This window comes from Stenella coeruleoalba (assembly GCF_951394435.1).
Source record: "Stenella coeruleoalba genome assembly, chromosome: 8".
NCBI lineage: Eukaryota > Metazoa > Chordata > Mammalia > Artiodactyla > Delphinidae > Stenella > Stenella coeruleoalba.
Window position 1 is genome coordinate 58,388,461 of NC_137154.1, and position 18,823 is coordinate 58,407,283.

The following is an 18,823-nucleotide window of genomic DNA, read 5'->3' on the forward strand; positions in this document are numbered from 1 at the left end:
CCTTTCTTTTCACACTTATCACAATGGTAATTTAACACTTCTTTGATAAGTGGATTAATATTTGCCTCTATTCCTAGACTGCAAGTTCCTTAAAAAACGGAAATGTGTTTACTTTTGTTAAGCATTGTATCCTTAGAACCTAGACCAAGATCTGGCATACTCATTGCACTTGTTCATTAAATATCAACTAAAAGGATCTCTCTCTCTGTCCATATTTTTTATGTATACACACACTCACACGCACACATACACACACACATATATATGGTATATGTATGAATGGTATTGGACCATTCATACAGAATGGTATTGGACCGCAAAACCCTTCAGCTCAAAATCTGGTGCTGTTGCTTTCTAGTTCTCTACATTGATATCTTACTTCCATTTTGTAGGAAAGTGTGTAAGCAGGACCCAAGCTGAGCTCCTCTGGAATACTCTGCATCACACAGCAAATTTATCTTAGGGGATGAAAGGATGGAAGACAGGTGGTGGAGGAACCAAGTGGTGACCAGCAATTCTACTGAGAAGTAAGAGTGTAGGAAGAAGGAAGTGCAGTAAGCAGGGGAATTATGATTTTACACATATACACGCACACAGACACGTGTGTGTGCTTCTCTGTGTGTGTGTGTTCACTTTTAACAACCATAAAAGCTTTAAGAGACATCAACTATGGATAGAGGATTTGCTAAGGAAGTACAGAGGGTGCCCTTGTAAGGCTGAAGGGCTTTAGGACTACTAAGAAGTATACCCTGGAGAGGCACACTAAGAAAGAGGTCAGAGAGTTTCCCAAGACAGAGGTGGGTGATAAGGGAGCAAGTTACACTCTTAGCTTTGAATGACAAGGTTAGAGACCTGGGTCAGGGAAACCCCTACCTGTTTTCTAATGATTCCTTGTTTGTGTATAGATATATGTAGACAAAAGTAGTACATTATGCATGATTTATATTTCTAGTTTTAGTTGGAGATTATTTTCCTTGTCCTCTGCATTGTGTGATAAAGAACATAGTTTAATGAAACACATAATTGGGTATTTAGAAATACATAGCAAAGATATGAAAGGGTAAGACCTAGGATATATCTTTTTAAAGTGCTGACTCTAACAACCACAATTGTTTGTAATAAATCTATTTAAGCCTGTATACTTCTTCTCATCCTTCATTTCTGAGGAATTATTTCTGGTATGTCTCAAAAGTGTATTATGAAAGCAGACATGGAGAAAAAACTGGGAAGCTCCAAAGATATATCAGAGGAGAGAGGAAGCATACACATTGACTTGACAATTAACAAATAGCTGTGGCTTTTAATTAAGTGGGCACAAGAAAAATACATGTCCAAAATCTAACCTTTGTCACTTGAAATAGACTCTCTAGGATGTGGAGCCAAGATGTATCTGCTTTGAAGAAGCTCCCCAGTGATTTTTCTGAGCATCCTTGTTTATAAGAACTCAGAAATATAGACTAGAAGCAAAGAGTCGGGGGAAGGGATTATTACCCTGCTAGTTTATTCAGTACATTCCAAGCAACATTATGGGTTCCAACATTCAAACTCAACATTATGGGTTTTCATTTTTCCATATGTTTTCCTTGATATTTCATCAGTCTCAGTAGCCATTCTGTTTTCCTATTACCAGGGCTTTAAAGCATCCTTCCATGTAAAGTTTTCCTATGTTCTTTAGTCAGAATGAATCGCCACCTTCCTTCAAGTTCCCATGGCTCTTTCAGTTTGATTACAATCATCATTTTGCTTAGCCTCACAATACTTAAGCTTGTGTTCTCTCTTTAGGTAAAAAGCTTATTTAGGTCTACAGCCCACCAGGCCCTTTGCATAGAACTTTGTGCACACGAAGTGCTCAATTAATGTTACTTGAAAGAAATAAAGGATGACTAAGTTAATGAGTGATTTTTGCTTTCAATTTTAAATTCATATTCAAGAAAGTATACCATAGTGGTTTAGATGTTAGACTCCAGAGTCCAAGTGTTTGGGGGCTTATGCCAGTTTGGCCATTTATTTAATAACTTAGTACTTCAGCTTTCATATCTGGTAAACAAATAATGTAATAATGTCTACCTAAAGGGCTGTTAGAAATATTAAACATTAGCATATGTTAAATGCTGAGCATCTGGCATGTAGAAAGTGTTCGGTACATGTTGGCTGCCTTGATGGTACCGCCAGTATACAAAGACATTGTTCTCAGTCATAATCAGAACAGTTGGAGAGTGTTTGCTGTATCTCTTCTTTTTCTCTCAGTTTAAATTACGTTATAATAAAGTGAAATCTCACACTGAATTGATACAGCTTCTTCTCAAGGAGTCCAACCACTTTCTGGAGATACATTAACCTTAATAAATTCTGTGAAGCATTATCATAATTAATATTTATCAAGCACCCAGTGAGGAATGTACAGCATACAGAAGACAGATAACTTGAATTTGTAGGATACAAGTCTAATATTTTTCTACCTCTGCAATGGCGTTTTAATCAAGGATTCCAGTAGACAGCCCAGAGAGCCTTTGCAGAATCCACACAGCTTCTGTGACTGACAAAAGTCCCTCATGTGCCCCATGTAAAATAATTTGAGAGGAGACTAGATATAACAGAAAAAGCCCGAGTGGCACGAAGATGTTCCTGGGTTTGAGATCAAGATCTAAATTTGGCTTTATGGTTTTGAGCAAGATATTTCACCACTCTGGGCTCCAGCTATTTTTACCTTTAAAACTAGAATTATAAAAATTACATGGCAGAATTGGTACACGGCAGGCATTGAATGTCATGGTTATTATTTTTTTCAGTCAGTTAAAAATGATTTGTTTGAAATGTCATTGTGTTTCTAAGATCCAATGTTCTAGGAACTCATCCTAGGTCATCAGACTTACTTAAATATTTGCATGAAGAATTTCAGTTGCTCAGAGTCACAAAATTTCATATTGGCCACAAGAATTGTCAGCAGCTGCACAAAAACCAACTTCAAAGCCCTTTGCATTAATAGCACATAGTCTGGTTATGGGGTGATGTTTCTCTCACCCATAATAAATGACCTGCAGGGCAAAGAAGAGTAATCCTCCTTGCAGTCACTGGCTTTGTAAGGTGACTCACCTTTCTGCTTCAGAGATTTCTCTACCAATGCATATTTAGAGAAATGAGAACTGTAAAGAAGATGAAAGCACATCAAACATTTGTCTCAAGAGTTTCATTTTCTAAAGAATAGCAGGTGTGTCACACAATTTCTCAGAGGGGCAAAGACCCCGAAGCCTCTCCTGGTACTCATGGAGATGGATGGCATAGTGTATGTAGCGTGGGATGGATAGCCAGGGATAAATTCTCCACTTGGAGACACTGGGTCCAAGCACTACAAGACTCACAAGTCTTCTCACAAGATTTAAAGTCTCAGAAACAATTAAATTGCTGTGAACAAAACAAAATAGAAAACTCCTATAGGAGACGGTATTAAAAATGGACATAAACTCAATTTGGACTGCCTTTAAATCACACTGTTAAAAACTCACCAATGATGGCCTCTGAGTCATACTTCTCTATCTGTCGTCTATGCCTCCAACCCACCACTGGTACCTGCACTTCTACACACTCATAAAACCCAGAAGCCAGATTTAGCACCCTGCCACTGCTGCTACAGTTTATTTCTTTTTGCTATTAAACCAGGCCAGTACCCAAATATCTAAAAAGGATAATTAGTGTATATAAAAGTGTCTCAAGTGCAGCGTGCTTTGTAATTATTATTTAACCAAGAAAATATCCTTTCACAGAGATAGTCTTTCAAACATATTTTTACCTGGAGGTTTTCTTCAAATAATGATTTTTAATAGGTAGCATTCCCTGAACACTTAACCACTTACCAGACACTACTCTAATTGCTTTCTATTTACTAATTTATTTAACCACCAGAATTTTATGAGGTTGGACTATCATTAGTCTATTGTTATCATTATTGCTGTTGCTGTTGTTATTGATGAAGAAACTGAGGCTAAGATGAAGTAACCCAGAGTTAAATAGCTAGTGAGTACTGAAACTAAGTTTTGAACCCAGTCTGTTTCTAGAAACTTCACTCCTAACATTACCCAACATATAACAAAACATAAAAGCAGAGAGGCTCTGGTAAATCCACTTATTCAACAAATATTTAGTACCTGCTGTGAGCCTCGCTGTATGGAAATCATTAGAAGTAGGGCGATGTCCTTGTTTATATGAAGTAGGGCAATGTCCTTGTTTGTATTAAACTCGTTTTATAGTGGGAAGACAGACAATAAAACTAACCATACACAGGAGAAAGCAAATAGAGAGTAATGGTGATACTCAACTCTGGATTCCTATTCTACACCCCAGTGATCCCTAACATAACATAAGACCCCACGACTCACAAGTTGTTCATTTCTCAAGTTTATGACTCAACTCCAATCAACATTCTGTCAGCTTTACCTTCAAAATATACTTCCAATTTGACTTCTATCAGTGCATCTCTAATACCATCCTAAGGCAAGCCACACCATCTCTTACCCAGGCTACTGCTCCAACGTCCTCTAATTCTTCCCTTGGAACAATTCTCAATCTGCATCTTCATTATTATTGTCCTGATTCAGTTGCACACCTATCAAACTCTATCAGTGCTAAGTCATCACTCTTCAAATCACTGAGGAGCCCCAGAGTTATTGTAAGAGGTCTCTGGAGGCATATGTGCACATGAAACTTAACGTAGTTTCCATGAGGGCAAGTACAGCTGCCACCAAGTGGGAATATGGGGGGAAAAAATACATTTAGAATGGACTTCCACCTTAAAGAGTTAGGAACCACTGACTTAGACCTCTTGACCAATGGCCTTTGGCTCTTGTTTTGGCTACGCTTTCATACATTATACACTTTCTTCATTCCTGGCACTGTTTCTCTCAAGTATATAGATCTGAGCATGTCACTATCATGCTAAAACATAGATAACTTCCTATTGTCTAAGAGAAAATATCTTAACTCCTTAGTCTGTGGTTTGGGATCTCTTCTGCACCACTCTCTCATTCTTGCACCCTTGCACCTTCACTACTATATCTGTTTATTTGCTGTTCATTAGATATTAAAAACTATTCATGACTTCATGTTTTAGTTCATGTCTTATTCATGTTTTGGTTCTAATATCTTTTTGTATTCTTTATCTTCTAGACAAAATATTTCAAGATGAAGCTCAATTGCCTTTTCTGTGGAGTTTTCTCATTCCTTCTATGCAGGATAAGTTAATCATTCTATCAGAAATGCTTCTATAGTCTTATGAAGTAGTAATTTTATCATAATTTTATTCCCTTGTTAGGATGACGTAAGAGCAGGAACTTTAAACATCTTAAGTATCACCAGACCCTAGCATGTATTCTGGTTCATGGTATGCATGTCTATATTTGGTATTTAAGTAATATCTTTATCCATTACTTAATTTCAAACTGATAAAATATGCAAACTGGGTGCCTTCAAGTATCATCTTATTTTTAATTCTTGCTTACAAATTTTGAAAGCAAATATACCTGTATTTATTAGTCTTGATTCATAACCATACTTAATAGGTTGGAGAGCCTACTATTTTGAACTCCCTTTCTTAGGCTCACCTTTCTCCAAATTCAGTGACTACTTTATAGACGGAGACCTATTTTCAAAATCAGAAGTTTGATTGTGTTCCCCTTTGCAATGCAAATCCTTGCATGTCCCAAATAAAGTACAAACTCCTTTCCACACTTTTCCAGATCCTTCCTTCCTGGCCCCTATTTATCTCTTCAGTCTTTCCACTCTCCACTATATCTACCCTAAACCCTTCAAATGCCACTTTATGCTTCAGACATGTCAAACTTGTTTTAGCTTCCCTTTTATCACATGCCTTTGTGAATATTGCTATTCTAGGTCTCTGTTTATGGCTCCTCCTCCTATCGTCTCTCCAATTCCTTGATGTCTTTTAGGCCTATTTCTTGACTTAAAAAAATAACCAAGGGCTTCCCTGGTGGCGCAGTGGTTGGGAGTCCGCCTGCCGATGCAGGGGACACGAGTTCGTGCCCCGGTCCGGGAAGATCCCACATGCCACGGAGCAGCTGGGCCCGTGAGCCATGGCTGCTGAGCCTGCGTGTCCAGAGCCTGTGCTCCGCAAAGGGAGAGGCCACAACAGTGAGAGGCCCGCGTACCGCAAAAAAAAAAAAACTATCCCATTGTCTTTGCTGACCAACTGTATACCTTCCCTTCCAGCAACACCCAGTAGCGGTCCTTGCTCTGTCTCCCATCGTACCCTGCTCTTGCCTCTATCATAGCATTTACCAGGGTTTAATTTTACTTCCTGTTTACTTGTCTGTATAGCTCTTCAGAATCTTTGAGTCCTTGAACTAGCTTATCCATCACAGTGTCTCCCTAACCTTGCCCAGTCTCCGGCCATAGTAGATATTAAGGAAATATTTGTTGCATGGATGAATTTGAATTATTGTTTAGACTTTGGACTCAGCCAAAATTTCAAAAGCAATGTGGGCTGAGAAAACCATAATTCAAAAAGAGTCATGTACCAAAATGTTTATTGCAGCTCTATTTACTATAGCCAGGACATGGAAGCAACCTAACTGTCCATCATCGGATGAATGGATAAACAAGATGTGGCATATATATAAAATGGAATATTACTCAGCCATAAAAAGAAACGAAATTGTGTTATTTGTAGTGAGGTGGATGGACGTAGAGTCTGTCATACAGAGTGAAGTAAGTCAGAAAGAGAAAAACAAATATGTTTTTTGCTAACATTATATATATGGAATCTAAGGGGAAAAAAAGGTCATCAAGAACCTAGCGGTAAGACGGGAATAAAGACACAGACCTACTAGAGAATGGACTTGAGGATATGGGGAGGGGGAAGGGTAAGCTGTGACAAAGTGAGAGAATGGTATGGACATATACACTACCAAATGTAAAATAGATAGCTAGTGGGAAGCAGCCACACAGCACAGGGAGATCGGCTCGGTGCTTTGTGACCACCTAGAGGGGTGGGATAGGGAGGGTGGGAGGGAGGGAGACGCAAGAGGGAAGAGATATGGGAACATATGTATATGTATAACTGATTCACTTTGTTATAAAGCAGAAACTAACACACCATTGTAAATCAATTATACTCCAATAAAGATGTTAAAAAAAAAAAAAGCAATGTGGGATCTCAGACAAAAATAAATAAAATCATCTCAAGCTGGTTTCAAAGTTTCTAAGTGAGTAACACTCTCAAGCCAAAGGTGATTCTGAGCCTTTGGCTGGGACAAAGGGGTTTTACCCATAGAAAAATGGATACCCATGGTGAATTAGACCTTAAGGAACCAATCTGGTTTGATAAGTCCTAATCATTTAAAACTGAAAACCTGCTTCCCCCCAGAAAAACTGAGCAGGTACGTGTTGGTTTCCTTAATAATATATAAAGGAGAGAAGACATATTTGCAAGGCAGGAAACAAAGATTATATGTCTGAATTGGGTATGTGACCTTGAACAATTCATTTCTCCTCTTCTGTCCTGTTTCAACCATAAAGTAAGGAAATAAATTCTGGATTTTTCTCCAGGATCCCTGATGACTGATTTCTGTTTAATGAGTCTAGAAGACAGTCCTTGTCCTCTGTTACCTACTATTGCAAAACCTCCTTATTGGTGTGCCATATTCTCTCTTGATACATCCTCTACACAACCAAACAATTTTATTTCTGAAACGAAGAAAAATCATATCATCAATGGTTTATACATTTCAACCATTCCTTGATGTTCCACCTCGAGCATGGACCCATGTCCAAATCAATCAAGTAATTCACCTCCTCCTCAGATGTGTGCATGATGGACCCATCAGCTTAAGGCTTGGGCCAGAACAATTAAAAAAGAGTGGTTTTCTTGCCATGGGTGTTGCCAGGCTGGTAGGATATCAGCCTCAAAGTGCAGCTGTGAACATGTGGTTAGAGCCAACCTGTAAAGAAAGGTTATATGAAGGAGAGCAAGGCAGAGGTGGGATGAGGGTAAGACCTGTTCCTGATGCCCAGTTTGAGTCCTTGAGTCCAGCCAAGTGCTAGTGCTGCCTTGTGGTTTTCGATTGCTGTGAATCGGTTTACTATCATTTCAACAGTCATATTAAATTTAGGTTTTCAGGTAAATCACAACATCTGTGTTTAACAATGGGGAAAATGTCACCTCTTTTAAGGTTGTTTTTAAAATAATGTATGAGAAATTTAATAGCATAATATGTTGACTTGCTAGAACATAAAATAAAATTGTACTGGTAGATGGAGAATGTTGGAAAATAAAATTGGAGAGGTGGGTTGGACCTTGACATTAAAGGCCCTTGGAAGTCTAGTTAAAGAGGTATACAGACAAGTAAACAGGAAGTAAAATTAAACCCTGGTAAATGCTATGATAGGGGCAAGAGCAGGGTATGATGGGAGACAGATAAATGCCACCTTCTTTCCTCTCTTCCCTTCTACCTTCTCTCTCTCTCTCTCTCTCTCTCTCTCTCCCCCCCCCCCATTCCTGGTTGTTCTACTATTCTTCCCATGGTAAGTAAAATTACTCTTTACATTATGAAATAAGTAAGTTCAATTTACAAGGCAAAATGCTTAGTTAAAGTGTAGACTGAAAAGCTTAATTATGTGAACAAGGAAAAGTCTCAAGCACTGGAGGCATGCTTGGTCTCTACATTCTTTGAATCCTATAGTCTATATTGCTTAATGCTCTTTTATGTTAACTATCACAGTATAACCCTATTAGGGAGGTCTCTATTATGCCTATTTTTAGACGACTAAACTACAGGAGTTTCTTTGCATTTTCCATCTTCTAGAGGTTGCCTGCATCCCTTGGGCTCCCAGTCCTGCATCACTCCTACCCCTGCTTCTGTAATGTCATCTCCATATCTGACTTGGACCTCTTATAAGGACTCTTGTAATTACATTGGGCCCATCCAGATAATGCAGAATAACCTCCCGAAGACCCTTAACATAATCACAACTACAAAGTCCATTTTAGCATCTCAGGCAATGTATTTACAGCTTTCAGGGATCAGTATATGGACATCTTGTCAGGGAGGGTTGGGCATTATTCAACCTACTATACAAACCAATTCTTATAAAAATTAAAAGACACGCTGAAAAGTTACACAGATGGTTACTATGAAGGTGAATGTCAACTCCAGCCAGGACTGTCTAATTCCAAAGTGTGTGCTCTCATCTATTATGTCTGTGATACGGAGATACCATTTCATGGCACCCTTTATGATCTACAAAAATGTATCAAATAGTGTGGATTTGCACTATTGTCAGTCTCAAGAACTGTTTGGTCCTGCCTGAAGCCTTTTTCTCAGCCATAAGCTGTAGAAAAGTGGATCTGTTGCTTGGAAAAGTGCATCTGTGTGCTTCTTCTGGTCAGTTGCTAGACCTTCATGTCCTTATGATTTACAATGCATACAAATCCTGGCACCCAGTTAGTTTTCTGTTGGCAAAATGACTTCACTACATACATCATTCTTATCTTAAATGTTTGTGAAAGTCAGTCAGTCAACAAGCATTTATCGAGTGCCTAAAAAAGCATTTCACATAAATCAATGTGCTATAAGTCAATTAAGATAATCACTCAAACGTCACTAATGAAAGTGGCATTCCTCAAAGGAAAGTTTTCCAGAAACATGTGCAGATTGTGAAAACACACACAAAAAAACATGACCACATGGCCAAATTATTTTTAGTGATCTGAAGCCTTAGAAGATGCCTAAATGCCTCTACATCTTTGTCTCTGTCTCTCTTTCTCTCTTTCTCTCTCTCTCCCCTTAGCTACCTACCTATCCCTCTAATACACACATACACACACACTCAGGGCACATATGCGTCTAAGTAAAATATTGTAAGTGAATCAAGACGTTCATTTTTTTAGATGTAACACCCAATGCAGTGATATGACCACAATAAGTAATTCATCAAAAAAAAAAAATTGCAGGGCTTCCCTGGTGGCGCAGTGGTTGAGAGTCCGCCTGCCGATGCAGGGGACGCGGGTTCGTGCCCCGGTCCGGGAAGATCCCACATGCCGCGGCTGGGCCCGTGAGCCATGGTCGCTGAGCCTGCGCGTCCGGAGCCTGTTGCTCCGCAACGGGAGAGGCCACAACAGTGAGAGGCCCGCATACCGCAAAAAAAAAAAAAAAAAAAAAAAAAAAATTGCAGAACTAGGGGATACTATGAGTTGGACCCTAAAGCGCAAAAATGCACTGTACCATTGACGTCCTCTTAGTCAGACAGAGACCAGAATGCTGAATTATATGCCGTTCCCTGGATATATAGTACTCATATTTAAGGGCTCTTTAAAATGGTATTCCATCTGATTGGAATGTTCTTTCCAACCTCTTTACCTAGTTAACTCATATCAACATCTCAAGTGTCACCTTCTCCAAGGTACCTCTCATTTCTTTACAATGAATTAGATGTCCTATTTACATACTCTCATAGTACTCAGTACTTGCCCCTGTGGTGACACAGATTATCATTCAAATTAGCTGGTTTCTTTGTTTTTGTTTTTAAAAATACTTTTCTTTATTTTTTATTTTATTTAAGACAGGTTTTTTTTAGAGCGGTTTTAGGTTCACAGCAAAATTGAGAAAAAGCAAAGATAGCCGTTATACCCTCTACCCACACACTGCACAGAGTCTCACATTATCTACATCCCCCACCAGAGTGGAATATTTACTTTACCACTGATGAACCTACACTGACACATCATAATCACTCAAAGTCCACAGTTTACATTAGGGTTCACTCTTGCTTGAACATTCTATGGTTTGGAAAAATGTATTCATCATATGGTATCAGACAGAGTATTTTCATTCCGCTAAAAATCCTCTGTGCTCTTCCTATGCACCCTGCCCCTGCCCCATCCCTGGCAACCACTGATCTTTTTACTGTCTCCATAGTTTTGCCTTTTCCACAATGTTATATATTGAAATCATATAGCATGTATTCTTTCAACATTGACTTTTTTCACTTAGTAATGTGCATTTAAGGTCTCTCCATGTCTTTTCATGGCTTGATAGCTCATTTTATCTTAGCAGTAAATAATATTCCATTGCCCAGATATACCACAGTTTTGTTATTCTTTCACCTAACAAAGGACACCTAGGTTACTGCCAAGTTTATCAAATTAGCTGGCTATTGCTCTGTGTTGTCTACTGTACCATGACTCCATGAAGACCAGACTGTATCTCATCTACTGGTTTGCAGTCCCCAGCCTACAGCCTGGCTCATAGTAGAAAGAAAATGTTATGGAAGCTAGAAGATGAAAAATCTAATATTGTGTAGAGACATTTTTAAAAAGTTTTCTGCAGTGTTGGCATCCTCAATGCAGCTACTCAGAACCATATTCCCACTTTCCCTAGTTGATGAAACCCCTTCACTGTCCCTGAGATTAGTTCAAAAGGCAGGAATCAATTTTTCCCTTAAATGGAAGCATATAGATTGTATGTATAATTCTTCATGGATTGTAATGAAAACATCGATTAAGTAAGGACCATAGCCCAGTAAGAAATTAAGCTTCTCCAATCAGCAAGACAAGACTCTACTGTACGTGGACAGTATCACTGGCAGAGGCATGCCAGCCCCCACTCCTTAGGGATTTGGGAGCCAAGGGAATACTACTGAAATAGACTGCATCTGTTCCAGTTCTGGGTGGCCAAACTCATTTCTCATAAGATTCTCTATCCTTGATTAAATAAATTGAGAATTTAATCTACCACTCTGCATTGTGGGGTGTGTATGTGTGTGTATTTGGTCTGTCTGCTAAACTTGAAATTACACAGAAAGTCAGGAAAAGCTTTATAAAGGAAACAACATTTGGAAAAAGGAATTTTATAGAAGGCTAGAATTTTGTCCTGTGCAGGAGTAGTTATAAGAGCCTTTGAGGTAGAGGTAAAATGTACAAAACTACAGTGGTGTTCAGGAAAAAAGAGAAAAAATGATGGCTGGGACATAAAACTGGACTGGTAGGTAAAGAATGCTGGAAGATAAGGTTGGAGAGGTGTATTGGGCCTTGACATTGAATGCCCTTGAAAGCCAAGTTAAAGAGTAAATGATAGTACGAAATGACATAAAATGATTATTTTTTGACAACAGGATATTTAGTTAGTAAATTAATTAATATTTAAAAGCCATTTAGGGTTAAGGCCGTTTTGTTGATTGTTCAAGCCTCTTTAGTTTAACTACTCTCCACTGTTCATCTTCCCCAGAATGCCGCCCTTGCTATTTTCTGATGCTGACATATGCATAAGAAATTTCACAATAATGTGACATCATTCAGGGCCAGGCATGAAACAATTCCAAATTCTCACACATTACGTATTCTTTCCATTTCAAGTTTCTGAAATGTATCATACTTTATAGCATTAGAGTTAGTTTTGTTTATGTATTTTTCCTACTACAATATGAACCCATGAAGCATAGAAGACATCTGACTTCTAACAACAGCTACAATAAAAACAGTAATAATAATCACTAATAACTACACAATGCTTACTGTGTGATAGGAACATCTTTAAGCACAGTACAAGGATTCATTCATTCAGTACTTGGAGATGATGAAAATGTAACATAGAGATGCACAGGTTATATACTTTGTATAAGCCAGAATTATCAACTGGAAATTCTAGATCCAGGGTCCTTGCTTTTAATCATAGGCAATACTGTTCCCTTACCAAATCCAAGGATGCTGTTTTGCACATACTATAATTAAAACAATAATAATAATAAAATTCTCTATTTACCCAGAGTCTTACCCTCAAAAATATTACTGATTAATTTATTAAATCAAGATATTTATTAAGGTCCATTATATTCCAAGTACTTTCTGTTCAAGTACTTTCTGTTCAATAGTAAACCAGAGTCTCTACCCTCATAGACCTTACAGCCATGAGACATTATATAGCTACAACATTTCACTTACAAGTAAACTTTTACTCATTTACAGTAGGTATCAACATCTAAATTATGCTTTCAGTAATAATTTTTAATGACAAATGTCAACCTGAAACAGTGCTGATTATTTTAGTGAATCCATATATCTTTTTGGACTTTTAATTGATATGTGACATTATCAAGAAAACAAATTTTAGTAAGAGTTGTGTGCTTGGGAAGTGCTAACAAACTACTTTAGACAAATGATTTTCTTGTTCATCAGGGTTTATATATCAGAAAGAATATCCAAGCCAGTTAGAAATTCTTACATTGCAAGAGCGAGTCATTTCAGACTTGAAAGTAAGACTTTGATACAACCGTTCTTCACATCTGAATTCATCATGTTATAATTGTTTGGGAAATAGATGCTTACTTATAAAAGTTAGACATACTCCTTCATCCATATGAAGTATTTGAATTATATGTGTCAGTTTCTCATGTTTCGAGTTCAGTACCACAAATAAACCATTATTTTTGTCCTGATTTAACACATAGATTTATATATTCCTTATGAATGCTTTATTGTGGTGTTAAATAAAATATGAAAATACCAGTACTAAATATGGTTGTCCTTTTGAGAGGTAAGAAGTGAAGGAATCAAAACCCAAGGCTGCTTCTTTGGACCCATTAAATGGCTGTTCAACTTCACCAACACGGCTAGTTAATGACTAGTTCTTCCCAGACTAAATTTCAAGAGACCCTTTATAGCATTTTTCTGCAGTCTCCTATACTATGATTCCCTCTAATATAACTGCCAATTAGATAGTTCCTAGTTAAGATGACGAATTCATGTGGCACATTTTCAAGAAAGATGCATCAACACGTATCATATATTTTATTTAAATACATTAATATTAAAATATACTAAACAACCAAACATATCATCAGATACCCTAAACTCCTACTTTATGGATAGCATTTTCACATCAAAATACTCCACTTTGTACATAATAATGTGGTCTCTCACTTTGCAACTCCTATATTTTATATTTATTGATTTAATTTATTTGCATTCTCCTTTTATTCATTCTAATTTTTCTAGGTTTTCATGGGCCACTTTTAAAAATTCATAATGCTTTTATTTCAGCATGTTCTCAACTGATACATATAATGTGGGTTGTAATTCCACATTTTCATATTTGCCTGTGGTCATATCAGACAGCACTGTCTCACTTACAAAATAAATATGTAAAAGAGAAATGCTATGGGAGCGAATCAACTATTATAAAATGATAACGAGCAGGTTAGGTGGTATAGAATAAGCAGTATTATATTTTGACTCCTATAATAATATTTCCTCTTATATCCTCAAAAGAGATGATTAAAAATGTATTGTTAAGCTGTCTGTCCAAAAGAAAAATACCATATATAGATGTTATATAAATTCCAATTTCTAAATCATAAATAAAATTATATGTAATTGTATTTCCAATGACTCTCACAAGATATCTTACATTATTCAATGAAGTAATAGAGAGATGCAAACACCAACAATTCCCAGTTGAAAAACCCACCTGATTTATTATACACTTAAGTCAAGAATAAAATTCTTCCTGTTGTACTGCTTCTCAGCTAACTTACATAGATTCATAAGGAGTGTAGATCCACAGACCATCTGAATTATTTACCAAGAAAGAAACTAGATTTACCCCGGTTCATCATAAAACCTGTGGCTTCACAATTATTGTTACTTCAACTTGAACGCTACATGAGTAACAACAGAAAATACCATCTGTCATTAAAATTATTAAATTAACTCTCAAAAAATACTCAGTTTGAAATTGAACCCCAGATAAAATTAGCAAGTTCTTGTAAACTTGATTATTAAATGTGCACGCTACAATATCTGAAAATCTAACATTTTCTGACAAGAGTTTATTACTTTGATGCATAAAAGAAACAATACTTCATCCCATTCATATTCTAGAGCAAAAATGGATCATTCATTTCCATATTTCTAAGTCATACGAGAAGAATTTCAGAGACATTCCATATTTTTCATGCAATGCTAAAAAGTTTAAAAAATATAAAATCCATGCAAATTACACTGTTTATAGAAATTAACAATCCACAGTTCCTCTCAAGTTAGTTTCCCTATTTTTCTTCTTTCCCGTTATTCATATGAACCCTGATTTCCCTTTAAAATATAATTTGTGTCATGATGACACAAACATTAAATGTTCTATAAATCATTAATTCAATTATTTTTGCCACTTTTCAGACTGAACTGTTTTGCATTTCATATTATTCAGTGAGGGATGAAAAAACAAACAATAAAAAAAGTATTTCTGTAGATACCTTATCTGCACATCTACAGGAAGAGAACAGAATATTCCAATCCCCATAAATCATGGCTCTTGGTTTAAAGCTTTGAGGGCCAGGGTACCAGAATATCTATTTCTATTAAAAAAAAAAGCATCATATTAAGAAACGTGATGTCACTTACCAGTCAGTTTACATCTTAGCACCCAACTCCAAACAAAATCGACACTGAAAGAATAAAAACATAATTAAAATATGAAAGTAAACATATAAAAACTGAGTATTCCATAGTAAACTTAGAAGTCATACTGTTAGAGCTACAGTAACACAACTACATGTTAAACTCATTTTTTTAGACAAAATACATTTCAATGACAGTAATGACCATTGATAGACAAATCTGTACAAACTGATCTCAAAAGTTTACGGCAAAGAAGTAAATTCAGGAAATTTTTTAAAGGCATCAACTAGGATTACAATGCATTAAGGATAAAAATAGTTCCAGTGAGAGTCTATGCCCACTTAGATGTTGTCTAACCATGTATAATAAAAATAGAGATTGTCATATTTATTGTAGCCTTTTTCATAACATGGGGATTGACAGACTTCTTCTGTAAAGAGACAATAAATATTTTAGGCTTTGTAAGCCTACAGTCTCTTCTTCAACTACTCAACTCTATGTATGCAAATGAATAGGTATGGCTGTGTTCCAATTAAACTTTATTGACAAAATCAGGCAGCTGACAAAAATTTGGTTCCAGGACATGGTTTACTAACTCCTGGCAAAAAAAAAAAAAAAGAAAGAAAAACAACCCACTGAGAGTTCCCACTCAGAAATATCAATCCTCACATGTGGCAGACAATGAAATATGGAGAATCATGGGGACTGAATAATTAGAGCCCTTAGCTTCAGAATAAACTATGTGATTTAAAATGACCCTATAGAAACCTGTGGAGTTCTCAGCCCCAGAATGATGATATATGAGACTCAGAGTAATTGTTTTGAATGTTTACAGTAAATATCAAAAACATATTGTTCATACAAGGTAGATATCTAAGAATGTGATAGTAAATAGAAAATATTATATTTTTAAAAGAAGGAAGACAATTGATTTTTATTTATGCTTTAAAAATTATGCTAAGTAATAACAAGATTCCTGGGACCTAGAGATCAAGGAGGTCAAATACTAAATGAGAAAGAATAACAGATTGAAATTAGCCAGAGAGATTCATCAGGCTGGCTTTACAATCCTTGGGAGATGCATTGAAAAGATGAGTCTGGAAAGTGTTCTAGAGAAGGGTCTGATGTCAGTCTGGAAGGCTGCAGTGATAGGCTCCCTGTGACAGTATAATTACTTGATCCTTAGTTATCCAGTATGTGATACTGTTAAAAGCAAGAGGACAGACTGAAATGTCAACACACTCAGCTATTCAGTGAAATATTAATTTTACTCTTTTTGGCAATATGGGATGAACTCAAAACTGGCAAACAGACATATGAGAGAAACAATTCTATTTGTGACAGAAAAGGGGTTAGTAATAAGAAATCTTGCCATTATTTCACAGTTACAACTATTCTTTATTCATTTTTGAATTTTTGAAAGTGGTTCTGTATACCTCAAAGTATACTTCAATATTTAGTGAACACCCACCCACCCACTTACACTCCAAATGAGTATTTTCCATTCTGCATGGCTCGCTTGTCCTAGTAACTTTACCTTTATACTCAAAGAATGGCTCTACTTATGAGAGCAAAGAAGTATTGAGACGGCATCTTGAACAAACATAAATAATGGATTTCTTGCTGTCTTCATTCATATGACTCCCAGGTATGGGCTAAATGTGTCCCCTCAAGATTCTTATATTGGAGTCCTAACCTAGTTCCCCAGCATGTGACTATGTTTGGAGATAGGGACTTTACAGAAGTAATTAAGTTTAAATGAAGCCATTAGAGTTGTCCCTCATCCATTATGACTGGTGTCCTTATTAGAAAAAGGAACTCAGAGACAGACATGAGCACACACAGAAGAAAGACTATGTGAAGACACAGGGAAAAGACAGCTACCTACAAGCCAAGGTGCAAGGCCTCAGAAGAGATCAACTCTGTCAACATCTCGATCTCAGACTGCTCGCCCCAGGACTGAGAGAAAATAAATGTCTGTTGTTTAAGACAACAGGTCTGTGGTACTTTGTTATGGCAGCCGTAGCTAAGCTAAACTAATACACTTCCTCTCTCCCATGCCCAACTGTAATGCCAATCAAGCAATGGCAGCAGCAAAACAGACTTTCCCTGCTACCTTAAACCTAGCTAAAAGCCAACTTACCCCACCCGCTTCCTCCAGCAGCTACAGTGACTGCTTGCAATTAGAGAAGTGATGGTGTTACACGCTTGGCCTGAAGGAAGAATAACTGGCTGCCGGTGGAAGGGGCAAGGAAGAAGGCTCATTGTAAACGGCAGTTCTCCATTTTAAGAGAAGCTATAAATGAATCTTGAATATGTAGTTGGAATCCACATGGTCAGAAATAACACTGTCCCTCCTTTGGTAAACTCCCAGTTCTTGGCTAAACTCCAGAGGCCAGATGCTGGAATTCCAATTACCATGAAACTGTCAAAATGAAAGTTGTTTCATGAGACCTTGACAGTCTGCTTATCATTTCAGAGAAAATTGGGGCTCTTAATTAATTTGCTCAAAGTCACAAAGGTAGTGATTTGTAGATCCCACATTCATTACAAAAATCACATTGGTCTTTTTCCAAACTTTATATACTATGGAAACCCTGCCTCTGTGAGCAGTTCATTCATTGGTTCAACAAACGTTTACCAAGTTATGTTACAGATACACTTCTTACTATTTAGGATACAATAGTAAACAGCACAGTCTAAGAACTTACCTCCTTGAGTTTATATTCTAACAATGGGTGATGGGCAGTAGATAATATGTCTTTACATTACATGATTTGTTATAAGATTAAAAGTGTTAGCAGAAAGGAAAAAGTATAGTAGAATAAAGGTATTGGGGGGTTGTAGGGTAGAAATTGACATGAAGTAAGGGAGGAGGGAGTTTTCAGTCTTAAATTGGGGGTCAAGGAAGGCTCATTGACATTTCAGCAAACAACTGAAAGAGATGAGGGAGGTAAATAGATGGCTATTTCCATAAAGATTGACTCCAGGAGAGAATTCCAGTACAAAAGCCAGGCCTTAGGCTTTAAGACTGGAACCTACCTGACTCTTTTGAGAAATGGCAAAGTGACCAGTGTGACTGGAGTAGAATCAATGAAAGGGGAAATGGTAGGAGATGGAGCCAAATCAGGAAAGGGGTGGAGAGATCTTGTTAGGGAGAGCCTTGCAGTCCATTGGAAAGAGATTGAATTTTTTTTTTTTTTTTGCGGTACGTGGGCCTCTCACTGCTGTGGCCTCTCCCATTGCGGAGCATAGACTCCGGACGCGCAGGCTCAGCGGCCATGGCTCACGGGCCCAGCAACTCCGCGGCATGTGGGATCTTCCCGGACCGGGGCACGAACCCGTGTCCCCTGCATCGGCAGGCGGACTCTCAACCACTGTGCCACCAGGGAAGCCCTGAATTTTTCTATAAGTATGATGGGG

At 37.4% G+C, this 18,823-nt stretch overlaps 1 protein-coding gene across 1 annotated transcript in view; it reads right to left on the reverse strand.

Moving 5' to 3' along the window:
* TENM4 (teneurin transmembrane protein 4) overlaps window positions 1-18,823 on the reverse strand; it is a 2,953,681-nt gene that overhangs the window by 2,535,059 nt on the left and 399,799 nt on the right. Inside the window, exon 3 of the mRNA XM_079930721.1 lies at window positions 15,404-15,447. The gene's annotated coding sequence lies outside the window, so the exon portion shown is untranslated. The remainder of the gene's footprint in view (window positions 1-15,403; window positions 15,448-18,823) is intronic.